This window comes from Lithobates pipiens, unplaced genomic scaffold, assembly GCF_037356315.1.
Source record: "Lithobates pipiens isolate NorthernLeopardFrog02 unplaced genomic scaffold, aLitPip1_a1.2 Scaffold_16, whole genome shotgun sequence".
Taxonomy (NCBI): Eukaryota; Metazoa; Chordata; class Amphibia; order Anura; family Ranidae; genus Lithobates; species Lithobates pipiens.
Window position 1 is genome coordinate 549,601,981 of NW_027507748.1, and position 9,748 is coordinate 549,611,728.

A 9,748-nucleotide genomic window follows, 5' to 3' on the forward strand; every position below is an offset into this window, starting at 1 on the left:
CTCCGGAGCCGCGGCCATCTTGGTACACCCGACGGCAGCTTAGTAGCGGCGCGCTGACGTCATCATCGCCCGCCTGCTTGTGCCGTCTACGCTGAGGACGGACGGGTCTGCCTGCTGTCTATTCCGGAGGGTATGACAGTGAGCAATATGTACAGGAGTGTGGAGGGTATGACAGTGGGCACTATGTACAGGAGAGAAGTGTGGAAAGTAGGACAGTAAGCAGTAATTACAGGAGAGGAGTGTGGAGGGAGGGTATGACAGTGGGCACTATGTATAAGAGAGGAGTATGGAGGGTATGACAGTGATTAGTATGTACAGGAGAGGAGTGTGGAGGGTATGACAGCGGGCACGATGTATAGGAGAGGAGCATGGAGGGTATGACAGTGAGTAGTATGTACAGGAGAGGAGTGTGGAGGGTATGACATTGGGCACTATGTATAGGAGAGAAGTGTTGGAGGTATAACAGTGGGCACTATGTATAGGAGAGGGTGTGGAGGGTATGACAGTGAGTAATATGTACAGGAGAGGAGTGTGGAGGGTATGACGGTGGGCACTATGTATAGGAGAGGAGTGTGGAAGGTACGACAATGGGCACTATGTACAGGAGAGGAGTGTATGACAGCGGGCACTATGTACAAGAGAGGGGTGTGTAGGATATGACGTTATGTACAGGAGAGAAGTGTGGAGAGTATGACAGAAGGCACTATGTATAGGAGAGAAGTGTGGAGAGTATGAAAGTGGGCACTATGTATAGGAGAGAAGTGTGGAGAGTATGAAAGTGGGCATTATGTAAAGGAGAGGCAGATGAAGTACTATGGGAAGGAAAAATGTAAAGGTTTGTGGAAGGATGTTTAGGGACTGTGTAGTGGTTAAGTGGGCCATACATGGGTTGAAATTACACCAATTAAGCAGAGACCAGCCATAGTCGATCTATGTATGGGCTAGCTGGTTTTACACAAGTCAACCTATTAACCGACTTGAGTACAACCAGCCTGTCAGGTTTTCCCCAAAACAATCAGTGCTGCCAGCTATAGTTAGCAACACTAATCATTGTATTCACTGTCAGAACACAATAGCACTGCGGGAGTGATTGCCCCATTCACAGGTCAGCAGGTGAGAGGGTGTGTGGGGACAGGCTGGGGAGAGATACTAGTCAGTCCCTGGGTAGGTACTGGTTAGTATCAGAGCCAGATACACACAGGTTACATACGCCACGATCGTTAGAGTGAGAGCAATAATTCTAGCACTAGACCTCCTCTGTAACTCTAAACATGTAAAAAAAATTAAAGCATCGCTTAGTACACAACAAAAAAATCGTGCTAACTTTAGTGTTTTTTTTTATGAATGAAACAGTTTCTTTCCAAAAAAAAAGTTTGAAAAATTGCTGCACAAATATTGTGTAACATAAAAAGTTGCAAAGACCACCATTTTATTCCATAGGGTGTCTGCTAAAACAATATATAATGCTTGAGGGTTCTGAGTAATTTTCTAGCATAAAATAAATGATGATTTTTACATGTAGGAGAGAAGTCTCAGAATGGGCCTGGGTGGCAAGGGGTTAATTATCATAAGTAATATACAAATTATTATGAGCACTGTGAGGTCATCTTCTCAGTCTGCTGCAGAGTGTTCCAACTTGTATTTAAACTAGCCGCTCTGTATGTAGCTTCTGACAGGCTGTGCAAGGAGCCCTTTATCTCCGGAACCATAGATGATAGCAGCCCCATATATTAACCAGTGCCAGAGTGGGTCTTTAGCTACCCACCCCCCAAATGTGGGGTCTCTGTGACTCCTGATCACCGAGCTACAATCCTCGAAGTCAATCTTTTTTTTTTTTTGGGCAAATGGGCCTATCTTGAGAAAGGGGCCTAGAGCTGCAGCTTCAATAGCCCCTATGCTAATCCGGCCCTGTTTCTAGGTAATATCACCAGGGGTAATCCCTGATGTATAGGGGAATGCTGGGGACTTTGATGTGCACAGAGGGTTCATCTTGACTGCTGCACTCTACAGTATATGATATTTTGAATGTTACTTACCATATTTATCAGTGTATAACAAGCACTTTTTTCCCCTTAAAATCAGGGGAAAATCGTGGGTGCGCGTTATATGCTGATCCCCCGCCGATTGTGAGCTCTTCTGCCTTTTCTGCTGGTCTCAGAAGCTTTCGTAAGCCGCCGAAAATAGCCGAGAACGGCCGAGAGCTACCGAGCGCCGCCGAGATACACAGGACATCCGCTCTGTGTATCTCGGCAGCGCCATTTTTAAAAGGAAAGCCTCCAAAAGAAACTGACAAGGCTGCAATGGAAGGCTGCAAATGACTGACAAGGCTGCAATGGACATGTAAGCCCCTGTACACACGGTCGGAGATTTCCACAACCAAATCAGTCGGATTTTGCCCGTCGGATTTTGTCCGTCGGATCTTGTCCGAAACTGTTGCATACACACGGTCGGACAAAGTTGGAGAAAAATCCAATCTTTCAGAATGTGATGACGTAATTTCGTTACAATGGGACTACGTTCACGCTAGTAGCCAATAGCTTTGATGTAGGAATTTGATCTGAGCATGCGTGGCACTTGGTCCGATCAAAATTCTCTACACATGATCGGAGTATGTCCGATCGGCCCAGTTGGTCGGGAAATATTTCCAACATGTTGGAAAATTGGGTCCGATGGATATTCCGACGGAATCAGTCCGATGCATACCACACACAGTCGGATTATCCGACGACACGGTCCGATAGGACACATTCTGACGGATTCTCCGACCGTGTGTACAAGGGCTAAGGCTGCAATGGAAGGCTGCTAATGACATGCAAGGCTGCAAATGACTGACAAGGCTGCAAATGACTGACAAGGCTGCAATGGAAGGCTGCAAATGACACTGACAAGGCTGCATTGATGGGCATTTAAATGTAAGTTTTTTTCCTTAAACTTCCCTCCTAAACTTGGGGTGCTTGTTATATGCCGATAAATACAGTACTTCTAACACCTACACTCACTATACATTATGCTGAAGCTTGCATAGTCCTGACTCCCGATTCCTGACCAAGGTGTTCATCGTCCCAATAGTTGCTGGTTTTAATTAAGTTCTTCTTTAGGCCGGGTTCACACTATTGCAAATTGGATGTTGGTTCTCCGCATCCAATTTGCACAGCAGGAGATTGTGAGGGCTCTCTATGGAGCCGGTTCACACATCTCGGGGAAGACTGTGGAGCAAATTACACAGGAGTCTTGTGTGTCTCCTGGTTTGTTTCAGGTCCAAATTCAACCTCAACAAATTCTGACTGAAATCGGGCCTGAAATGGTGAGCAGGGACACACGGACCCTTGCTGGGAGATGCTCCGTGCTTCAGTGTGAACCCAGCCTAAAACCAGTTGTATGCCCTGAAAAAAAAAAACCCCTATGAGGCAAGGGCATAATGAGCACTGTATGCTCCTCATGAAATACCTTAGAACGAAGTGCCTGCACCGCCTCTTGGTCACCGTTGAGGGAGCTGACATCTTCCCCTCGGCGTTTCTTCCGGGTTCACAGCTCCAGCACTGTGAGTGGCCGGAGCCACGATGATGTCACTCCTACGCGGCGCGGGAGTCCTCTTTCTGGCAAGGTCTGGCAGAATCCACCTGACTTTCAGAGTGCATGCACCGCTGACGTCAGCGGCTGCCTGCAAGATGAATATCTCCTAAACCGTATACGTATACCTACAGGTAACCCTTATAATAGGCTTGCCTGTAGGTAAAAATGAGCAAGCCGGGTATACAGCTGCTTTAAAGTGGAGAGCCACCCTAAAAAACAAAACTACATTAAAATGTTGCAAAAAATCTAAAAAATATATAAATAAATTTCATTTTTCTTTTCAAGCTTACCAGAAATGGCCATTGCTAGGCAGATCGACCTAATCTGCCTCTTCCTTCTCTGCGGTGATCTTCAGTCTTCTCTCCTCCCTGCGTTGTCTTCTGGGTAATGGGGCGCTGTGTGTTCTGGGAACTGTGTGTCCCAGAACACAGCGCGCCCCATTCACATAGCGCTGCACGACTCACGCATGCACAGTAGGAAACGGGCAGTGAAGCCGCAGAGCGGCGGGACCCGAGAGCCGACATCGCGGGCGCCCTGGACAGGTAAGTCTGCTTATTAAAAGTTTAGCAGCTAGTGTTTGTAGCTGCTGACTTAAAAAAAAAAAAATAATTCAGCTGGCCCTCCCCTTTAAGGTAGGCTCAAGTCAGACAAAATTGTACCCTTTGTGTGCGTAAAAGAATATGTAATGGAAACTTAAATAAAAAAAAATAAAAAAATGATTACTTTGTCCTGAGTTTTTAATGTGTCTGTGAGGTTGTCAGTTGTGGTTCAGTACAAGGAGTATTTGCAGCGTTTATAGCGACTAGGTATAGATTCTGTTTAATGAGCCCCCATTAAGCCCCTCCCACTGTTAGGCAAAATCTAGCCATGCACACTCAACGACAAGATGTGCTATGAACGCCGCAGAACTTTTTCTTCTATTCTATCCCAGGGTGCCCCAGGCCTTTCATGCTCACATTTTGTCACTCTGTTTTGAGTTCTTATTTGTAAAGTCAGGCACATTAATTGTTCTAAGTATTGTTAAATGTTTACATAATGTTTTTACTATTTACATTTTGATTGTCTTAGTTTATAATAGGAGTTTCTGTGATTTTTCAGGATGTCAGTAAAAAATGTGCAGTAATTTTTCCATGTTTTGTCAGTAAAAAATAAAAAAATATGGAAGGTTGGCAACACCGATATGGAGGTTTTTTGTTTTTTTTGGTTGAACTAGATGGATTTGTGTCTTTTTCAACCTAACTATGTAAAGCCTCATTACAGTATCCAATACTTCGAGTGATATTGCAACTGCTGCCAGGAGAACAAATGTGGGTTTGCAAGGCTCTGGCTGAATTTGATAGCTCAGGGGGTGGAGCTAAAGCAGAGCTGAAAATAAAATAGAGCCAAGCTCTGGTGCTGCTTCAATTTCTTACATTTAAAATAACATCGGTTAATCATAGCTCCCAATTTTCCCTAATTTGGAGGGACTGTCCCCGATTTGGAGCAATGTCCCTCGTTCCTCCTCATTTACCCCTCATTTTGGTCTGATCTATATAGTTGTATATAAAATGCACTATTTATCTTTCAAAAAGTGTTTCCCAGTGCTAAACTTTTCATCCAATTTCTAAATTGCTGCATTTGTAAATTTCTAAAGCCAATATAAAGTAATAATAGTGGTAAAAAAAAAAAAAGGCCCTTGTGGGTTTAACTAATCATTTTTTTTGTTCATTCTCCTTTAAGGGGGTGTGACAGGGGGGTGTGTCCTATGCCTACCTACTTTTGCTAGTAGGTGTCCCTCATTCCCATCTCAAAAAAGTTGGGAGGTATGGGTTAATGTGTAATATATATTATAGTAGTAAAATGTCTGAATAGTGGTAAACAGCATTATATGTTGATTCCTGTCTAGTAAGACTTCATGTACACTGCTGCTGGTAAACGGACGTTTAGGAGTAAGGATGAGATCAGGCGTGTTCACAACATGCACGTGCAGAGCCAGCCAGGAATTCAGCACTGCACAGCGCTAATTACAGGCAGTGACACATTTCTCGATCTCTGCAGCCGTGGTTTGGGAAAATGTCTCACTGCCTGTGATTAGCGCTGTGCAGTGCTGACTTCCTGGCAGGCTCTGCACGTGCAGGTTGCAAACACACCTGAGCTCATCCTCATTTAGGAACAGTTGGGTATTTTTTTCAGCTGGCCCTGAACTCTCCTCTGTTATCTTATCAGTACATGTACACAGGGTCGTTTATAGGCACTTGAGTTTAGAAGCATTTTTTGGAAAGCAAAAAAAAATGCGTTCAGGACAGATGTTCAGAGATATTTGAAACGCCAAATGCCTGTAACAGCTGGTAAATGTGGTAACTTGCATTTAGCTGTGTTTCGTTTACAGGCATTTTTTCGTTTCTGACCATTTGCAAAAAATAAAATAAAAGAAACGCGGCACTTAAACGCAGCAAAACTGACATTTTTAAACATTGTTTACTATCTGTCAAGTTAAATCATTCAGGGGAGGTTGTAAAACGTCCCGTCTATTAGAGATTAAGCCTAATAGACATTTGCATTTTTTAAAGTAAAGCTGAACTATTGAAGCATTGCCCAACAAAAGACAAACAGTTGCCAAAAGCATTGCCCTTGGTCTGCCTGCAGCTGGACTTTTTCCAATATGACTTATCGTTGTTTTGTTCTGCTCTGTGCCTGTGTATGGATAATCTTGGTAGAGGTAGGGCATTGCTTCCACAGCTCAGAGCTTCCATCAAGAACAGTGAGCAGGACAGTAGTGGCATCACGAAAGGTGCATTCAGATTCGCAAATGCACATGTTTGGCGATTACATGCGAGAACCCATGCAGGGCTTCCCGTGATTAGGTGTGAGAGGTAGCCTCATTAAAAGCTAATCATGCCCATACAAATGTAAGTGATTATCTGTGAGTATTTGGCCCTGGACACGATCATTCACATGAGATTGCTGCATAAACTATTACATGTGAGTGGGCACGACTACGTGCCAGAATCAGCAGCCTCCTAATGCCTTCAATGGGGCTGCCACTTGCAGCTATCCACTGGAAGCCTCGCTGGGGTTCTTGCATGTAATCGCCAAGCGGATACATTCACAAGTGTGAATGCTCCTTAAATCTCACTCCAAATGTTAAGTGACTAGCAGTAAGGGGCACCAATGTCTTAACTCTTTTTCTGCTTCCAATGAAAAGTTAAGCCTAATACACGCGGGCCGAACGTTGGACGGCATCAGCCAATTCAATAGAAACCGTCCGACATTGGGCTCATATGTACTGCAGCCGGGCCAGCTTCTGTCAAAGGGTCATGACTGAGGAAGGTCTGCCGACCGGCTTCCGATTGATGTTCTCAGCCAATGGCTGAGAGTGCTGATCGGAGTGTCCAATCCCAGATCTATCTCTCCACTACTCAACTCACCCCTTCAATCCGATCTCCAACTTACTGAATGACATATCAGTATGGATACAGATGGACACTGATAAGGCTGCATTGATGGGCAAGTAAGTTTTTTCCCTAAACTTCCCTCCTAAACTTGGTGTGCGTGTTTTACGCCGATAAATATACTCAAGCCCAGGGACCCCCACCACCCTAAGTCCTGCCCTGATCATGATGGCTGTTACTCTAATTGTATTGGTTGCCTGGAGGTTAGAGATGCCCTCCTCAGGTATACATATTTAATGGCCGCTATCTAAATTTTTATTGGTTATCTGTGAGGTAGGCTGCTCCCCTTGGATATAAAAGTATAGACTTTGTGTTCTGGAAATGATGTCCTTGATAACGCCCTATGGGAGGGTGAAATGCATTAATGTAATTTCCGGTCCGGAGTCCAAGCGACGTCACTTCTGGTTGCGGTTGAACTCCCGCTGGTTATGGCATTCCCAAATTAGATTGCTTGCTTTCTACATGCCTGATTTTACTGATGTCCTGTAAGTACAATATTTTATGCGCAATAAATCTTACAGCTTTGCAATATTTCACTCTTGGTCCCCTTCCTTGTTCTAATTGTGGTAAACACCTTGAGTCCTGGTGAATCATGTGGGGGGGGGGGGGGGGGTCCCTATTCGATTTTGTCATCCATTGTCCGTCTCCAGCTTAAAGTCTGCTTAACCCCCAGACTGAAAAGCTGGGAGCCCATGATTTCTGGTGAATAGGGATGTGTGCCACATCGCAGAGTGATGTTTGGAGCACTTCAGCACTTTTATGAAGATTGGAGCACTTTATTTTGGACTTTATTTGGGACTTCATTGGCAGTACATGGTTATTATACACTTTTAGATTTTTTTACATTTTGTCATTCGTAAGCACGGATATTATATTTTACATATTTGTAATACTTGCTAATTTTTCCCTTTATCACCTAAAACACGCTACAGGTACAGAAAAAGAACTATTGATGTGTCTGAAATATAGTGTGTTATTACCTTCCTCTATGAGATGACAACAGATCTGAAATTCTTGGCAAGTGTTTTCCACCCTGCCTACATCAATACAGATGGATTCCAAAGAACACAAATCCCTCCTCATCACCATAATGACTCCATGTGCAGAAACAAGAGGACAGCACAGCATCAGCCCACAAGGTTTTTTGCTAAATCAACAGGATATTTTATGAAAATAGAACAAAATGCTTTCAATGGTTATTTACAGACCAAAGAGGAGCAAATAAAAGAAACCAATTTTGAGGGATTACGTATATTTTGAACTCCAGGTTGAATATGGAGTTCAATTGCTGGAATTGTGTTGGAATTTTGTACCAGAAATAATTTTTTGTGTTTGTCACTTCAGTTAATTTCGGACAAGAACTGCGTACTAATGATCAGACTATCGCATGATCACAACGAAAGCCGTATTTTATGTACGATTTTCTGATCATATGTATGGGCCTTTATTTAGTCTACCTGCAAAGCTCTTATCAGGACAGTTAACTGGATGGTGGTTCAAAGAACATTGCACAATGCTCAATACAAGGAGGGATAGGTCCATCCTTCAAGCATGTGGGAAAATATTTATTGAAGCTATTTTTCCAGCAGTGAAAACTAAAATTGTGGTTTAGCTAGTAGCAGCTTGTCACTTTCAGCGGGATTTGTTCTAGAATATTGATAACATTTTGTTTCTTATTTAAGCCACTTCTTGTACCTTATCTAATATCCCAGCATTCGCACACACACACACACACGCACACGCACACACAAGTATCAGACACCTTCATTCAATAACCATAGAACGGTAGATGTTTATTGTCCAAGAACAGGATGGGTGGTGTGAGAGTTATGGAGCCACCCTGTTCTAGTAACATAATCCCATCCTTGGTGTCGGGAAGTTTGCATAGTTGTTAAACCTTCCATTCACATGGCTGAATGTGTGAACCAAAACTCCAGTGTAGAGAATTGTGTCTGTTTTGGCTTGCCTAGTCTGCTGTTAAAGCTCACAAACTACGGTACTTCTCAAATGTCTAGGGAAAAAAAAAAGCTCTAAAGCAGGAGGGTTATAAAAATATTGCAAATAGTTATTAACCACTTCAGCTTCAGAAAGTTTTACCCACTTCCTGACCAGGCCATTTTTTGCCATACGGCACTGCGTTGCTTTAACTAACAATTTCGCAGTCTTGCAATGCTGTACCCAAATAAAATTGATGTCCTTTTTTCCCCACAAATAGAGCTTTCTTTTGGTGGTATTTGATCACCTCCGTGGTTTTTATTTTCTGCTATAAAACATTCCCAATAAAAAAGTAAGAATCAAATTTCTGCATCAATTTAGGCCAATATGTATTCTGCTACATATTTTTGTTAAAAAAAAAAACAATAAGCGCATAGTGATTGGTTTGCGCAAAAGTTATAGCGTGTACAAATTATGGGATATATTTAGGGACTTTTTATTTTATTGTTTTTATTAGTAATGGTGGCGATCACTGATTTTTAGTAGGACTGTGGCAAATTGGACACCAAGTGACACTTTTTTGGGGACCAGTGGCACCAATACTGTGATCAGTGCTAAAAAAAAAAAGCACTGTCACAGTATACACTGGCAGGGAAGGAGTTAACACCAGGGGTGATCAAAGGGTTAAGTGTGTGCCTGGGAGGTGCTTTCCAACTGTGTGGGGGGACAGATATACTGGAACAAAAGAGAGCTCCTGTTTCAGCTTAGCTGAAACACAAGATCTCTCTTTTGCTCCCTGACAGATCAGC